At 50.9% G+C, this 24,396-nt stretch overlaps 1 long non-coding RNA gene and 1 pseudogene across 1 annotated transcript in view; one reads left to right on the forward strand and one right to left on the reverse strand.

The window, feature by feature from the left end:
* LOC144100707 (uncharacterized) overlaps positions 1 to 20,517 on the forward strand; it is a 106,037-nt gene extending 85,520 nt beyond the window's left edge. The window contains exon 3 of the long non-coding RNA XR_013307811.1: positions 20,282 to 20,517. This is a non-coding gene — a long non-coding RNA (uncharacterized LOC144100707). The remainder of the gene's footprint in view (positions 1 to 20,281) is intronic.
* Positions 1,592 to 3,003, reverse strand: LOC144101593 (uncharacterized; annotated as a pseudogene).
* Positions 20,518 to 24,396: the final 3,879 nt, after the last annotated feature.

Raw genomic sequence — 24,396 nt, forward strand, 5'->3', positions numbered from 1 at the left:
AACATCGGCTTCTGTTTCGCCCACCTGAACCCTGTAGATGAATTTGCCGACTCGGAAAAGAATTGTGCACTTAGGCATGCACACACAAACAAGGCAATCAGGGCACCTGCGTCAAAACACACAGGCTCACAATATTGACCGGTGTGAATGCACGCTTGGCCACATTCCAGAATATTCCTGTGCGATCGAAAGGCAGCTGAAGTAATGTGCGCAACAGCACGATGAACATGTCCACAACCTGCGCTAAGCTGAGCCTAGCCGGAGTTTCAGACACCTTTTCCTCTTGAGCTGTCTTTCTTTCGCGTTTCGCTGCTTCCTTGTGACCATTCCGCGGCCATTCTTTCGGCTTCGCACAGCTTTCTACTGCAGTGCCCGTCCTTTCCAGCGGAAACGTTTTGTCTAACGAAATATTGCTCCAACTAGGAATCAGCAACACCTTTTACGAACTGGGAGAAGCCCTGCTCAGAGCGCAAACTATGACACTCCGAGGCACGCCAATAGGCCGGGCGCTACTGAAAAGGATAAGGGTGGATACACAAGGTCACATGGACAGGTACCAGGACGTCCCAGACGGAATCAGGGGAATACTTAGGGTAGCCCTCGTGCCTAGGAATATGGATCCGAACCTGCACGAGGGCAGACGGAAAGCGATAGCCGAGTATGTGGAACGGGGACTGGCCCAACTGGAAAGCTCAGTCTATACGGATGCGTCACTGTACCTAACCGGGAGTAAACGCACGGCCGCAGCGGTGGTGGTCAATCACAAGGGAGACCTGGTTACATGCGCAGCAGCCGGGGTTGCGGACGCAACAGAGGCTGAGGAGATCGCCATAGCCTTGGCGGTAGCCAATGGGTCCAGGGAAAACAAATCCCTAAATATACTTGCTGACTCGAAGGAGGCATGCAGAAACTACATTAGAGGGAGAATAGGTAGCGTGGCCCTAAACATACTCAGAAAGGTAAAATGCTTGGATATATGACTTACACAACCTGATATGGATACCCGGGCACGTAGGCATTAAGGGGAATGAGAAGGCGGACTACTTTGCTCGCGAGTTGAGTTTCCAAGCGGGGCAACCGGACGACTTCTACACCCAGGCCTGCGACGGGGGTACGCGGAGCACCAGGGCCTATACAGGGGCATGGAATATAGGTACCCACCGCCACACAGGGCGCTAACAAAGGAGGAGGCGACCGGAGGGCGCAGGCTGCAGACGGGTGTTTTTCCCAACCTACACCTACTGAACAAGATGTTTCCAACACAGTACAGAGCCGCATGCCCTTGGTGCGGGGCGGTGCCGACACTCTACCACATCACGTGGGAGTGTGAGCGAAACAGAACATTCCACCAACACGAACACCCGAGTGCGGAGCAATGGGAGAGCCGGCTCGTCAGCAGCGAGCTCACAGTCCAAAGGACCCTGGTGCAGCACGCTTGTGAGGCAGCGCGGCTCAGCGGAGCCCTGGAATAGGGCCCGACCTTGCGAGGACAGGACCCGGGACCGCCTGAGACGAGGACGACGTGGGTCATGCAGCCGCGAATTCCTTAAAAGATCCAACAAAGTTTGCTTACCTTACCTTCCTCGGAATGTTAATCCGCGGGACTCTTCCGTTCTTCCTGCTTGACTGTCTGCTTCGCTGCTACTTTGCTTGAGCTAGCAAGCTCGCGCCTCCTTCGCCACTTCCTTTTCGCTTGGCGATCACTGCGCCGTTCCGAAGAGCAGGATTCGGATTTCTCCGTCTCGTGGTTACTTTCTGGGCCCTTTGGAAATTTTGCCCCCTTTATATTTCCCAATATGAGGTCGTATACGGGGCGCTCCAGGCACAGTGCAGTTAGTTTCCCGCTGTAGTAGGGAGTCCGCACAAGTACTTCAGCTTCCGTCAAGCGCTGAAACGAGCCGTCGACTAGCCGTACAAGGCTCTTCGTTCTAGGGAGATCCTTATCTCTCACTAATCTTCGTTTTATTATTGCAGCGCTGCTCCCCGCGTCTCGCAACACTGTAATTGTTTTTTCTCTTATCTTCCCTTTCAGGACAGGCATTCTGTTCATTTCAGCTTCCGGTAGCGCGTTCACTACGGCGTTCACGACTGGTAACTTCTTGCCGTTCTTCAGTTCTACGAAGCCATTTTCATCTTCTTCCTCCAGGTGGTCATCTGAGGAGGCCCGTACGCACGATACCTGGGGAATGGACTTGCCTGGGTTCGGACAAACCGCGGCTCTGTGCCCCTTCTGGCCGCACTTAAAACAAGCTGTTGGGCTACTGTTCATAGCACTGTTGCGGCAATTAGACGCGTAGTGGCCTGACATGTTGCAGAGGTAGCACTTTGGCGGAGCCTTTGGGCTAAATCGGGCATCACAGCTGTCGGATTTCTCCGCGCTCTCTGAATTCGTATTCTTAATCTTGGTCAGATTCGTTCCTTCTTGAGCTTCTAGAAATTGGTCGGCAAGATTTAATATTTCGGAGAGAGTCTTGGCTCTTCTTTCCTCAAGTGCAGCGACAAGCTCGTGTGACAGATACTCAGGAAGTGTTCTTTGATGAGTAGCTCACGAAGTGTACTGTATTCCTATGCAATTTCTGACAGTTCTATCCACCGATCAATGTAGTGACTTAATCTTGCCGCAAACTGGGTTGCCGTTTCGCCATCTGTGGGCTTCCCTGTTCTGAATTTATCTCGGAATCCCTCGGTGGTGAGTCGGAATCGCTTAAGCAAGGCGGCCTTTACCTTGCTGTAGCTTGCTGCATCTTCCGGAGAAAGTCGCCTGAATACACTTAGAGCTTCCCCGCTGAGACACGTGCTAAGAACGGTAGCACATTCGCCGTCTGACCAATTCTGACTTCCCGCGATCCCTTCGAAACGCCTGAGGAACGCGTCGAGATCGTCCCTTTTTTCATCAAATCTGGGAAGTAATCTGCTGGCATCTATCCGCAGGCAACTGCCTTCTTCTCTAGTGCTATGGAGTTCCGCTGAGTGGGTTCCAGCACGTTGGAGCTCAAGCTTCATGGCAAGCACGTGTTTTTCGCGTTCGAATTTTCTCTCTCTTTCTTTCTCAACCCTCTCTCTCTCGTTTACGGCTTCTTCTCCAGCCTTTTGTCTCTCCTTTTCAACCCCCTCTCTCTTCTTTTCTGCTTCTTCTCGAGCCTCTTTTTCTCTCTGGCTCACCCATTTCCGTAGTTCAGCCCCGGATATCCCCATCTGGGTGCCAACCTCGACTAGTTCCTTCAAGTTCCTATTTGGAGAACGAACTCCTCAAAACAAAGACTGCCTCTATACGGTGAACCTCGATAAACGCTTCAGCGCGGCACCTCACAATATTGCTCTGCTGCTAAACACCCGTTTAGACCTCTTCGTAAACTCCTTCCGACTCTTTCTCCGTTCTCTGAGCTCAAAAAGCACCAAATATCCTGTCGTGGACGCCAGAATATGTCACCACTTCGCGCACTTTTGCGTGCGTTCCAAGACACCCTTAAAGCTTGTAGGGGTAGTGGTCTCGGTCACAAAGCAGATGCCCTCCAGTCACCCTGGCAAGCTCAGCCGGAGACCAGCTGCCAAGTGACAAGGGCTTTCGCCGGTCGCAAGCCAGAGAATGGGTCGGAGCCAAAGGTTCACAAAACAAAACCAAATTTATACAGCTAAGAGACGATACAAAGGATTTCACTATCACTCGTGCGAGCACATACAAAGTGATTCACAAATACAGTGCAACTCATGCAAAGTCACAATAGAGAGAGATACAATTCAACCAAATCTCTTCACCTAAAGTGCACTAACACAGAGCGAGACAAATAAACAAAACACGATTTGTTCACCCGGCACTGCGACATTCCGAACGACCTGAGGAGCTCGACGGGGCCGTCCCGCAGGTTGGCGCACGTTGCCTCGCTGGTCCGGGCTTGGCGAGTGGTGTTCTCCCGGGAGTCGAGCGGGCGCGCTTCTCGGAAGCTTAAACGGCGGCTCGGGCTAACCGACAGTCTGTCTGTCTGTCTGTTGCTGCCAGGAAGAAAGAAGGTGCACAGGCCTGCTCACTGGCTCAAGACGAGCCACAATCGCTACCACATGCAAATAGAAGGAGAGTTGAAAGATGGGCTAGAACGACAGGATAGTAAAGACGCGCTAAAGATAAGGCCGATCCCGAAGGTAGTGCAATAGCGGGCCAACCGGTGGCGGGAGTGAAGCATCCTTCAAACTCTCCGCCACATTTCCAAAAATAAGTCCAACTTGGACCCGTAACAGATACTCTACGGGGTCCGGACATTCGCTGCGCTCCTAACCGACAGCGGTTGCAGCCCCTCATTTATAGGCGCAGACCGCGTCTGTTTGTTCTTCGCGCCAAGGCAGGCGCGCACATACACGCAGCTTTAACCACACAAACTCCTTCTCCTTCTCGCGCCGGGCGCGCGACCCCATTGGTCGAGCGCGGAAATCACCTTCTAGAACAATCTAGGTCATTCGCGGCACGCTGAGTCATCGGTGCAGGAGCGAAGGGGAGAGGGTATCACTTTGGCGCGGTTAAGGTCGGCAACGAGCAAAAACTTCTCCGACATTCGAGAAAAATCGACACCGTGCGTGTCTATGTTTACTTTGGCGCCCCGCCGGCGAACTCAGTGAAAAGCCCACGCACGGTTTACGCGCTCTCCGAGGGTTCTTCCCCGCTGGTTTTTTTTTTTACTTTACCGCGGGTGGGCGCGATTGCTTAGGCGCTGCGCCGGTTTTTTTTTTCGAAAATGCGCTGAATTTTGTGACACCGTCCTCCTCTCCTTCGGTGCAACCGCCAAAGGGCATGCCATTTCTCTGGTGTGTCAGCTTCTTCGCAAGTATATCATTAAAGTCAAAAGAGCTACCGCTGGGGCTAGTTGGAAATGCATCCTTGAAGGTATTGGTGAGCGCCACCAAAATACGGAAAGGGACGAACACACAAGACAAGCACTTTCTAACAACTGTTTATTTTCTGAAGAAGCATGACTATATACACATATTAACGCCAAATCAGACACAGAAGAGGGAAGAGCACACGACGCTGACAAGAGCGATATGAAGGAAAAATATATAATAATAAAATATCAACACGTGCCTTTACAACAGCCGAAGATTACTATTCCTGAGGTAGTTTAATTTAGTTCTCCCAAGCATCACCGAAGGGGAGCTGACGCATTGGTTATCTGGAGCAGCATGCATAGCGAAAGCTTCGATAATTTCGCGTTCCCGTCTGTTTCTGGCCCGACCTATTACCTCGGTGTTTTTTAGCATCGGGGTGCATTTGCAGTGTGCGCAATGTGGTGCCAGATTTCCGGATTTTGCTACTTGCTCGCATAATCTTTCGTGCTCTCTGAGCCTCTTGTTCAAGCACCTACCCGTTTGCCCTACGTTCGTCCCTTTCCGTATTTTAGTAACGCTCCTCAATACCTTCAAGGATATCATTGAAACCGGGGGATTTTTGTGTTAACTTCTCAATGCCTTTTCTTGCCTCTCAAAATTATTTTCTTTCTGGTTAATTCTTAAAATTTAGTTATTCTACTCGCAACGCTTTGTTTCCTTGATTTCCATTCCGAGTTTCTCAAGCTCCCTCAAAATTCGTGAGTTTCTTTTTCACTCAGAGTCCTCTCAATTTATGAGCTGCTTGAGATAAACCTGGATGAGATTTTTCCTGTTTAAATCTGCACCAAACCCTGGCCAATCCCCCACCGTGGGTATGTGCTATCGTATTTGATGCAACAACAACAACACTGCTTGATTCCTTGCGGCCTGTGCCTAGCCTTTTGATTCTGCAACCCATTTGTGACATTTTGTGGTGGAAGTGTGCTGGGTAAATCGCTCTGGAATATGTCGCAAACCCCTCCGAACACCCAGGATCCCAGACCTCTCCCTGTCGACACGCCAGTGCACCGAGTCAGCAGCCAAAATCTTGGACTGCCCCCTGAGCATGGGCTATTGGAGATAACATCGCCTCCTGGCCGACTGCCTCCTGTGCTCAGGCCATTCGACTTTCCCTCGGCGCCTACCCCTCAACCGGTCATGCAAGGCGCACACCCTCCAGAACCCACGGCTGCAAAATTCCTTTCACGGGACTCACCTGGAGGACGTGGAAGATTGGCTCCTCCAGTTTGTGTATGTCGCCGCATTTAACCAATGGGATGACGCCGCCAAGCTGAGGAATGTTCTCTTCAGCTTGGAGGACGGTGCTCGTACGTGGTACGAAAACCGTGAGGACACTCTTTCATCATGGCCTGAGTTCCGACGTCAACTGCTCGCCGCGTATGTCAGCGCTGATCGTCGGGAGCGAGCTGAACGAGCCTTGCAGTCCCGTATGCAAATGCCCAACGAAACGGTTACCATGCACGTCGAAGACATGACGCGGCTCTTACGACGGGCTGACCCAGCCATGTCGGACGCCAAAAAGCTGCGCCACCTAATGCGCAGTGTTAAAGAACAGCTTTTCGCCGGCCTCGTGCGCAGTCCCCCAGCACTGTTGCCGAGTTTCTAGCGGAGGCAGTCACGATGGAGCAGGTCCTCCGGCAGCGTTCCACCGCGTACGACCGGTCAGTCCTTGCTGCTTCTGTTACGGAGTCCCTCCCGGTTTTCAACAGCAATACCGACTTTCCCCGCTACATGATCCGCGCTGTTCTCCGTGAGGAGGTAGAGAAGATTTGTGGTACATCGCAGCCAGCGGCCAGCTCCCTTATGAGCATTATCCGCGGAGAGGTTTAGCAGGCTATCAGGCCACCGAACCACAGCCTACCCAGGCAGACTACTGCCGCCCGACATATGCTGAAACTCTGTGACGCCCTGCCCCAAATCCACCGGCATTTCCACCGCCAAACCAGGCAGACTACTGCCGCCCGACCTACGCTGGCGCGCCGCGACGCCCTGCCCCGAATTCAGCGGCAGTTTTTCCCAACCATCACGACGTCCTGCTACCCTCCGGGCAGCCAGGGCAGCACCGCGTCCCGAGTGATCGAGAATCCCTGCGCAAAGCGGACGTCTGGCGTGGCCCTGACCGCCGGCGTGTGTGATTTCACTGTGGGGAGCCCGGTAACCTGTTCCGCCGGCGCCCATATCGAGAGCTTGGCCTGCAGGGTTTGCCCTCCAATGCGCCAAGGCCCCGGTTTGACCAACTGCCCCGTGAGCTTGAAGAGTACCTGACCCAGCAACCTCAGTGGTCCATGGCGCGCCGTCAGTCCCGATCACCGTCACCTCGCCGTTCATCGTTTTCACTGAATGTGCAGAACTCGCGAGCGAGGGCGGACCGCTCGCCCAGCCCTCGCCGGGAAAACTGAAGACAGTGACCTCCGGGGGCGTGGTCGCTGGACATCGACGCTGCAAAGACCCCCTGACGATGCAGACGACGCAGACATCCGATGATAGAGCTTTGACGACGTCGACGACAGCAGCTGAACTAAAAGACCGCTTCTCCCTCGACATACCCGTGCTTCTCGATACTCGCAGCATTAGCGCGTTGGTGGACACAGGAGCGGAGTTTTCAATTATCAGTGGCAAATTGGTAGCGCTTCTAAAGAAAGTTAAAACCCCTTGCTCTGGCGTGCAGATCCGGACGGCGGGGCGCCATATCATTACTCCGCTTGGATAGTGCACGGCTAGGGTCCAGATCAGCGACTCGACGTTCATAGTTAGCTGCCTGGTGCTCCGCGCCTGTTCTCGTAATCTGATTTTGGGCGTAGATTTTCTCCGTGAGAATGGTGCTGTTATTGACCTGCGGCACAGAACCGTTACGTTTTCGACAGCGAAAGCCGACGACACCTCCGACGTTCGGCAACACAGCTCCGCCCTTCGTATTTCCACTGAAAGTGTCTTGATCCCGCCGAGCTCCAGTGTTTTTGCAAGCGTCGAACGCTATGATGGGCTACGTGATGGATCTGCAGTCGCCGAGGGCAACCTTTCGTTGCTGCTGACATATGGCATTTGCGCGGCCCGAAGTGTTGTCCACATCCGTGACGGTCGATCGAAACTCCTGATTACTAATTTTTCGAGCGAACCTCGTCACCTTTTCTTACCTACTGCCGTCGCGTGGGCCGACCAATTGGCCGTAGTTACTGACTGCTTTGCGTCCGAGGCCATGGACCGTCCGGACACGTCCCTGGATAGCATCGATACTAGCTCCGGGCTCTCAGCGACTCAACAGCGCGACCTCCGCGCCCTACTGCCCCAGTACAAAACCTGCTTCGCATCCTCCTCGAAAGTGCGGCAAACGGCGATCACGAAGCATCGGATCATCACTTCCGATGACGCTCGCCCCATACGACTGCAGCCGTACCTCATTTCCCCGAAGGAGCGCGGCGCTATCCAAACGCAGGTGAAGGAGATGCTTACAAACAGCATTATTCAGCCCTCTAAGAGCCCGTGGTCGTCGCCCGTCGTGCTTGTTAAGAAGAAGGATGGGACACTGCGCTTTTGCGTGGCTTACAGTAAGCTGAACGCCACAACGAAAAAGGACGTCTACCCGCTGCCCCGCATCGACGACTCGCTCGACAGACTTCGCCGCGCCAAGTATTTTTCGTCGATCGACCTAAAGACCGGATATTGGCAGACTGAGGTTGATGAACGTGACCGCGAAAAAACGGCCTTCATCACACCCGACGGCCTATATGAATTTAAGGTGTTGCCCTTCGGCCTTTGCTCTGCGCCAGCGACGTTTCAGCGCATGATGGATACTGTCCTGGCTGGCCTCAAATAGCAAACCTGTTTAGTTTACCTAGATGACGTGGTGGTGCTCTCAGAAACCTTCGACCAACACCTTGAACGCCTGCGGACCGTGTTGGATACCCTGCGGTTGGCCGGCTTGACACTTAAACCCGAGAAATGTCACTTTGGCTGCAAAGAGCTCAACTATCTCGGCCACGTTGTGAGCGCCTATGGCATACGACCCGATCCCGAGAAAACTGCCGCCGTAGCCAAGTTTCCCCGTCCTACTACAAAGAAAACGCTCAAGCGTTTCTTGCGTTTCTGCGCCTACTACCGCCGTTTTCTCGCCGACTTCTCAAGATCGCTGAACCCCTCACCCGTTTGACACGAGACGATACACCGTTCGTCTGGACTGCCGAGCAACAGGCTGCTTCCACAGAGCAGCGCCAACAGCTGCACACTACCCCTGTGCAAGGCTCCCTTCGATGAGGAGGCTGCTACCGAGATACAAACCGACGCTAGCAACATCGGGCTTGGCGCCGTTCTCGTTCAACATCAAGAAGGCGTGGAACATGTGATCGCGTATGCGCGTCGCACACTCTCGCGCACCGAAATCAACTGCTCCATCTCGGAAAAGGAGTGCTTGCTGTCGCCTGGGCCACGATGAAATTTCGGCCTTATATCTATGGTCGTCATTTTAAAGTGGTCAACGACCACCATTCTTTGTGCTGGCTTACCAATCTCCGGGACCCATCAGGCCGCCTAGCACGCTGGACCCTTCGCCTTCAAGAATTTGATTACACAATTGCCTATAAGTCCTGACGTAAACACGAAGACGCCGACACGCTCTCACGCGCACCCGTCTAGCAAGCTGATGACAGCGCAGAGGATGACAGTCGTTTCCTAGGTGTGATCAGCAGTTCGGACTTAGTGGCAAAGCAGCGTGCTGACGCTGACCTGTGGTCTGTCATGGATCATCTGCAGGGCCATGCTTCCAACGTACCTCGACACTTTTCCCGCCACTTGTCCTCTTTTTGCATTCGCAATGGCGTACTGTTCAAGAAAAACTCCAGCATCGGTGACCGGCCCTACCTCCTAGTCGTGCCATCAGACCTCCGCGATGGCATCCTTTCGGCGTGTCATGATGAGCCCACCTCTGGCCATTTGGGATTTGCACGCACGCTCGCTCGAGTGCGTCAGGGCTATTATTGGCCTAAACTTGCAAAGCCCATCCAACGCTACGTCAGAGGTTGCCGTGAGTGCCAGCGTCGTAAGTCACCACCGCTCAAGCCCGCAGGTTTGCTCCAACCAATTGCGCCACCTCGACCACCTTTTGACCAAGTCGGCATTGATCTTCTGGGCCCATTCACTGTGTCGTCTTGTGGCAGTAAGTGGATTATAGTTGCGACTGATTATTTGACGCGCTATGCGGAAACCCAGGCGGTGCGCGCAATATATCCTCTGAGATCGCGCGCTTCTTCATACACCAAATTGTTTTACGACATGGCGCCCCGTCCTCCATCATCACCGGGAGGAAGAGGAAGACGACGCTTCTCGATCTGTTGTCACCTCAGCTCAGTACTTTTGCCTTGTTTTCTAGTTATTAACTAGGTTATTTCCATTCTTGGAAGACGTCCGCGTCTTTAAGGCGGTACTGTCCCTACGGGAAGGGTACGGCAGCTCCGGCGCCGGTATCCTTAAAGGGACAGCGCCATCCGAAGGAGCCCAGTGGGGCGGAGGCGGCCATGGCATCACATGCCGGGGATCTGCCAGTCATCAGGGACGTCCAACAGTGCAGTGCGTCATCATCGCTCAGTGGGGACGACTCAACTATCGTCGCCTCTGACGAGGAAGTGGCTGACATGGCGGAAATGGACAACGATGGCTTCAAAGTGGTGAGTCATCGGAAGCACCGGACAGTCGGCATCCCAGTGATAGTTCAGCCAAAAGAGAAAGGTAACTTCAGAGAGTGGAACCCTATCAGGCTGTTCGATGATATTAAAGTACTACTGGGATCTGCTCCGATTCGCAGTCGCTTCACAACGCAAGGGGCTCTTCATCTAGATATCTCAACGGAAGAGCAAGTAGACATTCTTCTGCGGTGCTCTAAGATCGGTGGCATACGAGTTCAAGCCCGGTTGCCACACTCCTACATGACTAACACATGTGTTATAAGGGGAGTACCAGTGTGGTATTCGGAAAGTGCCCTTCTTGACTTCTTGAAACCACAAGGATTTCTGCACGTGCGACGGTTAATGCCCAGGGTGGAGCCTGGAGAACAATAATGGGCAGCGAAGCCTACAAACTCTATTGTGCTAACGTTTGCTCCCAACACCGAGCGCCCTGGAATAATTGACCTTGGTTTCACCAAACATACAGTCCACGAGTTCGTTGAAACTCCTCCCCGGTGCTTCAGGTGCCAACGCTTTGGACATGTAGCGAGAGTTTGCAACAAAGATCAACGTTGCAAGCGGTGTGGTGGTGGCCATGATTACAAAGAGTGCAAGGCAGATTTTGCTTGCGCTAATTGTGGAGGGGACCATCCAGCGAGTTTCAGTGGCTGCACATTCCGTGTAAGCGCCTTACACCGTCGCAAGTCCTTCATTAGTGGTCCCAAACCACAACCTACTGAGAAGCCGATACATGGAAGTGAAGAGTTCCCTGCGCTCGAGTCGGAAGCTCGGGACGTGGTAGCAAGCGACGTCGCTGCACGACCTGATCCGAGCAAGTCGGCAACGGCCTCCGAGGGTGAGCTGGCTGTTCGATCTGCTTCTGCAAAAAGTGTCCATGTTCCTCAGCGACCAGATCACAGCAAGACTCGACAACATGGAGGACATCCCCTTGCCTTAAAATAGATGCAGACACCAGCTACCGTGGCCAAGAGTGGGTCCCAGTCCCCGTCTTTTGTCGAAGTGGTGCGCCAGTGCGTGCAGCAAAATAAGGAGCTCAAAAGCCGGAATCTCTCCGACCTTCTACGGGTTTTGTTTGATGTCCTGCGTTCATATAGCCATGCGATGCAGCCTGGCACTTTTAAGAACTTTATACAGCTGGTGCTTTCCTTAGAGACCTTGATCACCGCCTTCGCAGAGAACTTCAACTCCTAGATGGCTAGTTTTCTTCAACCTGTTGCAACTAAAAACCCTAGAAAAGTGCCGTTTATCATGCAATGGAACTGCGCTGGGATTATAAGTCGATTAGCCGAACTAAAATTGTTCTTGAAAGAGACCTGTGTTCCAGTACTGGCCCTCTCAGAGGCTGGCTTGCCAAGCGGGAGGTCTTTGCCGGGATACGTCGGCCACAGGAATTGCAGCATAAAGTCTTTTCCCGCAGGAAGTGCCGCCCTTTACATACGAAGGGAGATTCCTCATGTGGCTTTGAACGTCACCGATCTTTGCACCGACAGTATTGAGGTAGTGACTGTGAGGATTCGGCTCGCCTTCCGAACTCTGTCCATTGCATCAGTATACGTGTCCCCGCGGAAGAAGGTCGATTTGGCTTTGTTCCTCCAGCAACTTTGTGACCGCTGCCCAGCACCCAGAATCACCTGCGGTGACTTCAGCGCCCACCACCCTGCCTGGGGTGACAGGAACACAGATCCTCGCGGACGCCAACTTGTAGAAGTAATCGACAGTTCAGACCTGTGCGTGGCCAATGACGGAAGTCCCACTTTCTTTCGGCCTCCAACCTCACCCACATCTATAGACCTAACCTTACATTCACCTGACGTCCGTGTGCAGTGGTCAGATAGAGCTTATGGAATGGGAAGTGATCACTACCCGATATTTGTGTTTACTGCCGACTTCCATCTGCGTGGTCCTAAAATTTGCCATGTTGTTAATTGGGACAAATGCAAGGAGCACTTAGCCTGTGTTTCCGGTGATGTGACAGACAAAATGATTTATGCTAAGATGGCTGCTACCACGGCGCTCAAGCCAAGTGATCATTTTCCGACTCCGGATTTAAAACTCAGGAACCTCTGCGCAGCGCGCAGAAGGGCGGAGCGACAACTGTTGCGGAAGAAGGACGACAGAGCCTTGAAGACAACTTTCAACAGGCTCAACCCTGCCATTAGACGTCATGCGAACAAGCTCTGTAGGTCCCAGTGGGCATCCTTTTGCGCTAGTTTGACTGTTTTCTCACCGATAACGAGAATTTGGCGTGTCGTTGGCAGTCTTGCTGGTGGCTCTCGTCCGAGTAAACCTTTCGAGGCGCTTGCATTGCGCACGCAGAAACATCTCGTGTGCTTGGTAGAGGAATTTGCGGATGCATTTATAAATTCCAGACCAGGAATTCATCCCTGCGTTCTGCCTGCTACGTCTCCGTCTGTTATGGACGCCCCGTTCACACCTCGAGAACTACAGACAGCGCTCCGCAGCCTGCGGCGTCGCTGTGCACCAGGTCCTGACGGCATTACCAATCAAATGTTACAGAACCTGCCTCTGGAACACCGGAAGATGCTCCTAACCTATCTCAATCGAGTGTGGGAGTCTGGTGACGTTCCCCCTTCATGGAAGGTGGCTTGTGTCGTCCCACTGCTGAAGGCCAGCAAAGAGATGACAAACGCGGCCTCGTATCGTCCTGTATCGCTGACGTCGTGTGTGGCTAAGCTCATGGAGAAGATGGCAAGTAAGCGTTTGTCTTGGTGGCTTGAGGATAGAAGGGCACTACCAACATGCATGACTGGATTCCGCACAGGTTTAAGCGCGCAAGATAGCGTCCTGGACTTGATAAGCCACATTGAACATCAGAGTGCTTTTGGACTTTCAACACTAGCTATTTTCCTAGACGTATCAAAGGCTTATGATAGCGTCCTACAGAGCTCAATACTGAATAGTCTGCAGGTCATAGGCGTACAGGGCTATCTTCTGCGATTCATTCACTCATTTCTCAGTGATCGTAAATTTTGAGTGCGTGTAGGCAGTACAATGAGCTCCGAAAGGGCGGTATCGCGAGGGGTACCTCAGGGTAGTGTCCTGTCCCCAACGCTCTTTAATGTTGTCATGGCTGGTCTTCCCGCAAAAGTGCAAAAACATTGTAGGCATGTCCATATGTCGATATATGCAGACGACATTTGTCTTTGGTTAACCGGATATCAACACAAACGCTTAGCTCTATTAGCGCGACAGGCCGTGCTTTCAGTTAAAAGTTACCTTCAAGGTGTTGGGTTGACTCTCTCGGTGGAAAAATCTGGCTTCGTCCTGTTTCCAGGTAGGGGACGACGGTATGCGCGGCTGAGCGTAGACTTTCATCAGTCTTGCCTTCGTCAGGTTAACCACATACGTTTTTTGGGCGTCACTATTGGATCACGTCTACAGTGGCGACGAGCTGTGGACTCGATTGTGGCTTCACTATCTTCGCGTCTCAATGTGCTTCGTAGAGTTGCTAGTGAGCAATGGGGAAACCATCCTGCTTCAATGATCAGGCTTCACGATGCCCTGGTGACAAGTCGCATAATGTACCAGCTCCCTTTAATTTCCCCCTCGGTATCGTAGCTGGAACGCCTTGAGGTTGGGCACAGAATGGGACTAAGGAGGGCTCTCGGCGTTCCGCTGGCTGCTCCAAACAATGCAGTACTGTATGAGTCTCAATCGAAACCTCTTCGGCTAGCCGCTTCACAAAGACTTTTGCTGCAAATTGGCCGCCTCAGAGAGACTGTTGCCGGGAGAGCGCTTCTACAGCGCATTCGAAAGAAATCTGAGTCCCAGGCGTACTTGGCTTTAAATACTCTTCGTTCTCTGGGTCTCGACCTTCGAGATCGACCTAAGACGTTGAAGCCACCTTGGTCCTTTCCGAGCATCGATTGTTCCTTGACAATTCCCCACGTTCGCGCTAAGCGGAATTCTCCTTTACCGGCAATGCGTTTGCTCGTACTGGAACATCTTGAGACCGAATATGCCAGTCATCTTCCAATTTTTACAGACGGCTCTGTGGACAAGGTCAGAGGATCTAGTGCAGCTGCTTTTCATATTCCGTCCTCTAAGTATGATTGGTCTGTTCATTTTACTAAAGTCGTGTCCTCCACAATTGCCGAAAGCGTTGCCATTGAGGCAGCTCTAAAGAAGCTACGGTGTTGTACGCCTCAACCTACTGTCATAATTACGGATTCAAAATCTGCCCTTCAAAGGTTAGAGTACGGGTTCCCCACTGATGCCTTGAGTCTTAGATCCTTACGTTTGGTGCAGAATCTACATAGCAAAGGCTTCTCTATACGTTTTCAATGGGTGCCCTCGCACATAGGTGTCTTAGGCAACGAGATAGCAGACAACCTCGCCCATACAGCTCTCTCCGGGATTCCAGTACATGGAGTCCCTCATGAAGTCAAGCAAATGCTCAGAGATGTGGTGTTGTGCCACTTCAGTTCTTTGTGGAGCTCTCCTCATCAGCCATGTGTGACCAAGGGTCTCAAAAGGTACCAAGCCACTTTGCTGCACCGCGTTCGCACGGATTCTGCTCGTACGCCGGCGTGGATGTATAAGACTGGCCTAGCGTTGTCACCATTGTGTTCAACGTGTGGTGTGTGTGGTGACATAGAACATTACCTCTTGTGCTGTACTTTGTACAACGCGGAACGGGCTGTGTTATTAGGATCTCTCAAGAAAGCAGGAGTTCCTCGCAGTTCTCTTCAGGACATTGTTTTCCCGCGCGGGAGCCAGTCGAGTAGAAGGGATGCTTCTCGCCTTCTACTTTACCTGCAGGACACGGATTTGGCCTCCACATGGTGACCTCAGGAGTGTCTATTTGGGTTTTTGCGGAGAGCGTTTCTGTGATTTCTATTTAAGTGTCGCTACGGTGGAGCAATTGCCGGCAGCAACTGCAAGGCTAATCCCACCGGTAGTTACAACCACTCAACTCCGTCATCACCGATAGGGGCACCGCGTTTACAGCGCAGCTCATGCACGAGGTGTTCCAGCTGAGTCACACGAACCACCGCAAGACTACTACATACCACCCGCAGTCAAACGGGCTCACGGAGAGCCTCAGCAAAACCTTAGCAGACATGCTCGCAAGACTTGGGACGAGATCCTTCTATATGTGACATTTTCCTACAACACGGCGATTCAGGAAACGACTCGATTTACGCCGTTTCGCCTCGTCTACTGGCGTGATGTCCAAACGATGCTCGACGCCATATTTCCGTGCCCCCTGACGACCAGGCGCTCACGCCAGGCGCCGAGGAATTTACCCGGAACGCAGAGGAAGCCCACCAGCTGGCTCGTATGCACATCCGCCGGCAGCAGGCAACGGATGCACAGGGCTACAACCAGTGACATCGCCACGTCGAGTACCACCCCGACGACAAAGTGTGGGTATGGACTCCAGCACGTCGCCCCGGCCTGTCGGAGAAGCTCCTGAGCCTCTGCTTTGGACCCTACACAGTGCTGCGCCGCATCACGGATGTGACGTATGAAGTACTCCCCGATGGCACCCTGCCCAGTTCGCGCCGTCGACCGCAGCCTGAGGTCGTGCACGTACTGCGTATGAAGCCGTACTTTGCGCTGTAACGGGCACCTCGTTCGCTTCAAGTGTGCCCACATTTTTGCTTCCATGTTTAGATGGGGAGGGGGAATAACGCCGCCAGATGTCCCCGGGCGGCGCCTAGTACTATACGAAAGTACTATACGAATAACGCCTGAGGAAATTGGACGATAACAAGTGGGCGGCTAAGGCATTTAAATGCCTGTACAGAAAGAGCGTTGACACACAGTGGCGGAAACGAACTAGAATGCTGGCTAGTAAGTTTGCCAGAGACGATGAAGGGGAAAGAAAGAGCATTAAACGACAGGTTAAAAATATCGAAAGTAAAAATTGGATAGATTCAATGAAAAAGAAGCATGGTAAAGAATTATATCGATGCTGCAAAAAGCAGATCAGGAGGAAACGTTTTATGATAACTCAAGAGAGAGTGCCCTCCTCTTTGAAGCTAGGTTAGGGTGTCTTAGAACGGGCAGCTACAGAAAAAAAATTAACGAAGAAGATCATACATGTGCTGTGTGTGGTAAATCTGTAGAAACAATAACACACCTCATTCTAAAATGTGATGGTATCCATCCCGATGTCGATGCAGGCACAGTCACTCTTCCTGAGGCCTTAGAGTTTGGAGATAACAATAGTCATGTAAATAAATCTGCGGTGCAAATTAGCAAAAAGCGATTGGAGGATTGGTGGCTTAAAAGCAGAGAGGTGACATAAGTATTGAAGGGTAGGAAGGCGTATTTTGGGGAAAATGGCGAATTTTATTAGCAACTTACAGCAAAGTTAAACAAAAATAAAGAGGAAAAACTGAGCATGGTGGCAGCTGCCACAGCCCCGTTTCAAAGGGGACGCTCCTACCTTCCATACATCCATGCAGGAAAAAGAGGTGAGACGCGCGCGCTCTTTGCAGCTGGGACACTGATTCTTTGCGGCCTGTGCCTAGCCTTTTGATTCTGCAACCCATTTGTGACAGTATGCTCCTTTGACAACCAGGAGCGCGTGCTCAACACCAAAATCCATAGTGATACATCACTTGAATCAAGACAGATTAGTTCACTGCTCACGCACGAGTCAATGTTTTTTCAGTAACATGAAACGCTTCACTGATTTTCCTTGTTAGTTTATCTTTGTGTTTGTACAGGATCCTACTTTTATTAAAAATGCGGGTATATGATTCTTCACAAGAATCAGGCTGGTAATTCCGGGGACAGTTCCTGTAATGCAAAGCTAGATTTGAGGACGGAGCCCCTTTCAAAGAAGTGTTCTGGTCTCATAGGCGGGTATTCAAACACCTTCCAGTCTGACGTATAATGGTCTTCCCGAACGTGAACGGCACTTCATTCACAACCCCTTCAGCACAAGGGACAAGCTTCAGGTCATGCTTTGTCTGGCGCCCTCTTTTTGTTTTTCTTCGTTCCTTTTCCCCCTCCCTGCCCCTTCTATCTATAATCGCGCATAATTTGCCGAGCTTGTTTGGTGCAGAAAAGAGAACATAAATGCCATATCTCATCAATTATGCGCCATTGCACGTTTTGGCAGGCTAGTTCGTTATGAAGCATTATGAAGTGAACAGCGCAGTCTGAGAAACACACGCACTGGGACGAGCAATGAGAGCCACCACAGCGCTGGCTATCAACTGAAGGGCTTATTTTCGTGACATTGAGTATAGATGCGTGCGACGTACGGTGCAGTGATAGCGCAGTGGTTGCAAAAAATCGTGAAAAATGCAGGCGAAAAATAATGGAGGATACCAAGATTCGAAGGCGAATGAATCAGTTGAATTGCTGGACAAAGAACTGTCACTTCTTACGTAGTAAAGTAGCACAAAATAATCTCACACAAGACAGGGTACAGGACGAGCGTCCTGTATATACTGTTGTGCGTGTGTTTTTTTTGTTCGTGCAAGTTTATCTAGTGAGAAGAGATGCATCACCTCACCCGACAACATGATCTACTTGCACTGCCACTTCTGGAGGAGCATAATCATTGTATTGCTCTTGTCCTGAACATTAGTTTTATGGCACCACTTCACGCGATCAAACCGAACCGAAAATCTTGTGGCGTCTCTGACATTGAGAATGCAGAAATAAAATAAATATGGCCGCGATTGGATTTGGAACCCGCGGAGGCGCGAAACCATTAGTTTTACACTAAAAAATTAAACCAGCCAAGCAGACGCACACAGGAAAACATAGAAGAAGAAGGGGACGATAGGAAAGAGGCTGGAATCACCTTCGCTGGCCACTGCGCGAAAGCACTACACTATCGCCGTTTTTTTTAACATGACAATTATTGCTTTGAGGCAATGTTCTGTGTACATGAACTACGTACAGACTATGAGGAAAACAGCCACAAACCAACACAATGCATAAAACGACACACCTAAACAACTAAGCACAAGACAATAAGCAACGCAGGACACACCACTACTACATCATAATACGACACACCTAAGCAACCATGCCCTTGGGAAAGGGCAATGAAAAGCACAGAACTAGGAGTGGTTCAAACTCTGCCTGGTTATGCAATTCCTTTCGATGAACAATAATTCTGCTCATCACGCGTGATCACGCCTTTTGTTAAAGTGAAACAACAGACAAAAGCGCTATACATTGCACTACGTCTTCATCAAATTCTATATGCGGCGCGAAGAGATCACATTTTAACCTCGATCAGAGCCTAACCTGAGTCTAATATCGTCGCCAGACGTGCCGACGACACAGCAAGGCAAAACCATGAGCCAACCAGAGTAAACACAAGCTTAGCGCTATCCTAGCGCAATCCTAGCGCTATTGTTTTTGTTTTTTTTTTGTTCTTCACACGGATGCTGTGAATCACGTTTGCGTCATCTGTGTATTTATACTGGAAATCGCGGAAATAAATTATTAATTTGTAGTCAGTGCTACGTTCGTTCTTACTCTTCGTCCCACTGTGCGTGTCGGAATTGCACTGTTCCCTTCATGATGCGTCATTGGCGGGAAATCTCACGTGGTGGTGGCGGCTGCTTAGCTATTACGCCTCCTAGACTCTCACTATTGCACGGTTTTCCTACAAGGAACCTCGTCCGAAATGGCAGTTCAAGGTACGCCCCTTTCGGCGAAGAAGCCGTGGTGTGTGCGCGTGCGCGCGTGAGTAGGAGCAAATTGGGACAACTTCCACACACCCTCAGGGCCCGGAAAGCGTGTTCTACGGCTCCCTTTTACACGAAAATCCACGGTCGGCTTTGTATGACGGCTGTCGCCGAAGAAACCAAGTCTCGGCGTCCTTTACAAGGAAGCAGTGAAAGCCATAGTTAGGCAATAGCAGCCTTCTATCCCTGAAGTGGAAAGTATACAACAGCTATATCTTCGCAGTACTCACCTATGGGGCAGAAACCTGGAGGCTGACGAAAAGGGGTCAAATTAAATTGTGGAGAACGCAGCAAGCTGTGGAAAGAAAAATGATAGGTATTACGTCAAGAGACCGGAAGCGGGCGGAGTGGGTGAGGGAATAAACGCGGGTTAATGACATCCTAGTCTAAATCGAGAGGAAGAAATGAGCTTGGGCAGGGCATGTACTGCGAAGGCAAGACAACCACTGGTGCCTAAGGATAAAGGAGTGGATTCCAAGAGAAGGCAGGCGTAGCAGGGGGTGGCAGAAAGTTAGGTGCGCGGATGAGATTGAGAAGTTTGCAGGGGGATAAGGTGGCCGCATCAGGCACACGAGGGTGTTAACTTTAGAGATATGGGAGAGGGCTTTGTCGTGCAGTGAACGTAGGCTGATAATGATGATGACCCTCCTTTACAAGTGCGGCCTGACCAGGTGGCCCCTTCTCTAGCGCTCTCGTTTCTCGGCCCACACGGTTCTTTTGACCAACCTTGACGATGACAGCATCATACCTCGAACGCTACACTTCTTCTCAGCTGCCCTATGCAGCGGTAGAGACGCAGATGACGACGCACGTTCTACCACAAAGACGGCGGCTTGTAGCCGTCGGGGCGAATAAAGAGGTGCTGCTCATTTCTCTTTTTTATATAAGCGTACAATAACTGGTGAAATATGTCTCTGACATCAGTGCATTTTATGAAGAGCCCATTCGGGAACACAACATGTGAGTCTGCCAGATTAGTCATAAACGGATATCGCATTTTTCTTGTTTTATTCACTCCGCGTTTTTCCTTCTCCCCAACAGTGGTTTACACCGTGCTCTGCACTGCCGCCATGAAGAAGCGTTGCATGGAAATGAGGCAGGTGTGCGACATCTCCCAAGGAATCGCGCAGTGCGTGAAACCGTACCCGAGCTAAAGGATCGTCCACGGCACTGCGTGCTCTCCTTAAGCAAGACTGTGTACCTGGGTACGCATTAAAGGGCGAAAATTTCAGAGAGATGGCGCTCTCTCATTCAATAAAGTGCGCGCCGTCGCAGAAGTCTCTTATCGATCAAACAAGGCCCATGGTGCGAGCGGGTGCCTGCGGGATCAGCCGTCATGTGACCAAATGGCATCACCTGTCAAACTTCGAACGTCTTTCAGCAAGGCTCATCACTAGGCGAGTTGGTACTGATTCATCGTAAAGCCAGCCACGTCTTGTGCTCGTCTGTTCTCCTGTGTTGCGTCTCTTGGCTGGTTTGAAAATGCTTCGGATGTGTCCTTGTCGACACTATGAATACAGCCACAGGAATATTGCATGATGGGGGAATTGTGTAATGTAAACTGTGCGACGAGGCTAGTTGACGGCTCTATTTGAGTACAAAAATTGTGCAGCGCACACAACACCCTCTCCAGGCGCTGTTTTGTCTGGGGCGGTTTGGATCAGAAACCGCTCTCCGAATGTAAGCGAAAGGCGGCATTTGTGAAATTGGGGAAAAGAATAAATAACTTTATGTTAGCCCATAACTGTGCCGGAAGAACATACATCTACTCGCACAGAAATACACACAAAAACTTGTATTGCCAGCTTGCGTAGCAGTAGACCGTCGAGAGAGAGAGAAAAAACATTATGTAAAAGAAGACCGAAGCAGATTGTGGGTGGAATCGTCGGTCCAGGGTTCCAACAGCTTCCTCCGACGCTTTGGGGACGGAGACTAGTGCCTCCTGGTCCTCCAGGGTGCCGCTGACCAGCGTCACCTCCCACTGCTCCAGCGCCGCGTTGGGCGGCTCTAGTTGGTTGGGTTTATCTGTGCATGTCCATGTAATTTGTGTAAACGTAGGAATACCGCCACACCAGGGACATGTATCTGAGGATATAATGTTGCGTGAGTGCAGTATAGGTGATGGAGATTGAGGAAAGTGAGTGTTTCGATGCGTCTTACGTGGTACGAGTCCGCCGGAGAAAGTTGCTTATGTGGAGGGGGTAGAGACGCCTATTTGGGTGGAGGGTCTATAGGCGGATTGAAAATGGGTTGAGAGGGGGTAGAGGGTAGAGTCAATGTGCCCCACTCGGTAGCCAGCCCGTCGACATCTCTAACACTAAGTAGTTGGGTGCCATGCGCTCGCTCAGAGCGTCAGTTCTTGAGAAGAGGCCTTCTCTATGTAAGTAACATGTTCAGATTAAGATAGTAGATATATAGTACCACATGCATATATTTGTGCCACAGAATGTTTCCAATAAACTCGTGGACACTGCACTTCACGGGGCTAGCCGGCGGCATGCACCCTCAGAAACGAATTCTGCAACCACATATGGGAAGCACCATGCGCGTGCTGAAGTCCTTCTAAGAAGCTTCTGGTTTTTATCCTAAACGTGTGTCAAGCCAAAGCGACACAGGTTATGGGGGACACCGTAGCGGTGGGCTCCGGACAATTTCTACCACCTGGGGTTCTTTAACGTGCACTGACATCGCACAGTACACGGACCTCTGGCATTTCGCCTATATGTAAGTGCAACCGCCGTGGCCCGGATCGAACCGGAGTCTTTCGGGTCAGAAGCCGAGCAAGATAACCACTGGGCCTACGCGTCAGCTTATAATTTTGCTTTCCTTGGAGAAACTGCAATGAAAAGAAAAAAGATTACAGAGGGGCTTCAGCAAAACAAAGGTACTAAGCACAAGAAAGAAGGCAACACGTGCGCTGACAACTGATTAATGCAGTGAAAGCGATCGGCTATACACTCTTCCAAAACCCTTGTGCATGCACACGCGTATAAGACAACAAAAAAATGCAAGCAAACAGTTAATTAAAGTAGGCGTGAAAGCAGAGAAAAAATTGGCGGTGGTTTAGCTCTGGTTAAAGCTGGTGTGCCGCGTTAGCTGCAACTGGCAGAGTGGAACTTGCCCAGTTGAATTGCAAAGTCAATCTTTCGCCGCTCCGTTTCTCTGGGCGTTCCTTCTTCATCTTTGTGCCACTTCACACGGCGGATGCGCACAGCTGTTGAGCTCGGTTTCGCAACAGCTGCTCCGCATCACGTGACCTACCACGTGTCTGGTCACGTGACCAACCACGTGATAAACCCCGTGACCAGCCACGACGCCGCGGCGACGGCAGCTGCTCGGCACAACGTGACCAACCACGTGACAGCTTGGCGGCGCAGCCACGGGGTGGCGGTGCAACCACAGGGTGATGAAGGTGTCGGTCATGAGGTAATTAACTTTCTACAGGAAATATACCGAGAAAATGGAGTTGAAATAACACGGTCAGGAATTAGGAGTACAACTGTCCAGGTACACAAAGGATTAAAGCAAGGTTGTCCTCTATCACCGCTGCTGTTCATGCTTTATATGATAAGTATGGAAAGAAGGCTACATGGAAGCAATCTAGGTCATGATCTGTCGTACACATTAGGCGTAAAGGTTGTTGAGCAACGACTACCGGGTTTGATGTATGCGGACGATATTGTACTGTTAGCAGATAGCCAGGCAGATTTGCAAACTTTGGTGAATTGCTGTAGAGACGAAGGAGACAGTCTAGGTTTCAATTCTTGCCCAACTAAGTCAGGTGTGAAGGTTTTCAACGGTACAACTGATCAGGAGCTTACAATACACAATCATGAAATACCCCGAGTGGCCGAATACAAATATCTCGGGGTATGGGTAAACAAAAGGCATATCTACACGGAAAAGCATGAATAGTCTCTCATAGCAAAAGGGCGAAGAGATGCCGGGGTAATGAAGCATAGGCCATTGTGGGGCTACGGCAGGTATGAAGTACTGAGAGGTATTTGGAAAGGAATAATGGTGCCGGGGCTTACTTTCGGGAATGCGGTTCTATGCTTAATGGCTGAAGTTCTGTCGCGATTAGAAGTAAATGAGAGAACTGTTGGAAGATTAGCTCTAGGTGCCCACAGGAGAACAACAAACGAGGCAGTACAGGGCGATATGGGCTGGGCAACGTCCGAAGCACGGGAAGCTCAGAGTAAAGTACTATACGATGAACGCTTGAGGAAATTGGACGATAACAGGTGGGCAGCTAAGGTATTTAAATACCTGTACAGAAAGAGCGTTGACTCACAGTGGCGGAAACGAACTAGAAAGCTGGCCAGTAAGTTTGCCAGAGACAGGGAAGGAGAAAGAAAAAGCATTAAACGAGAGGTTGAAAACGTCGAAGGAAAAAATTGAATAGATTCAATGAAAAAGAAGCACAGTGTTGAACTATACCGATGCTGGAAAAGGCAGATCAGGAAGGAAACGTTTTATGATAACTCAAGAGGCAGTGTCCTCCTCTTTGAAGCTAGGTCAGGGTGTCTTAGAACGCGCCGCTACAAAAAGAAATTTAACAAAGAAGATGTCATATGTGCTGTGTGTGGTAAATCTGTAGAAACAATAGAACGCCTCACTCTAAAATGTGATGGTATCTATCCCGATGTCGATGCAGGCAAGTCACTCTTCCTGAGTCCCTAGGGTTTAGAGACAACAATAGTCATGTAAATAAATCTGCGGTGGGAATTAGCAAAAAGCGATTGGGGGATTGGTGGCTGAAAAACAGAGAGGTGGCATAAGTTTTAAAGTGTAGAAAGGCGTATTTTAAAGAAAATTGCGAAATTTATTACCAACTTACAGCAGAGTTAAACAAAAATAAAAGAAAAAAACTGAGCATGGTGGCAACTACCACTGCCCCGTTTCAAAGGGGAAGCTCCTACCCTCCATCCATCCATCCATCGACGGCGCCGGCACCGCCACGGCGTCGCCACGCTGAAGGTTCGAAATGCTACCGTAATGTAGCTATCGCTACAAAACGTTAGAAATCACTGCGGCTACCCGCATTGGAGGATTGCGATTAGCTTGTGTCTTCGACGGCTATCACCGTCGCAACTGTTTCTGGCGACTGATCTACGCATGCGGATCTCAAGAAGGCTTCAGTTTTGTCATACGAA

Source organism: Amblyomma americanum, chromosome 8, assembly GCF_052857255.1.
Source record: "Amblyomma americanum isolate KBUSLIRL-KWMA chromosome 8, ASM5285725v1, whole genome shotgun sequence".
NCBI lineage: Eukaryota > Metazoa > Arthropoda > Arachnida > Ixodida > Ixodidae > Amblyomma > Amblyomma americanum.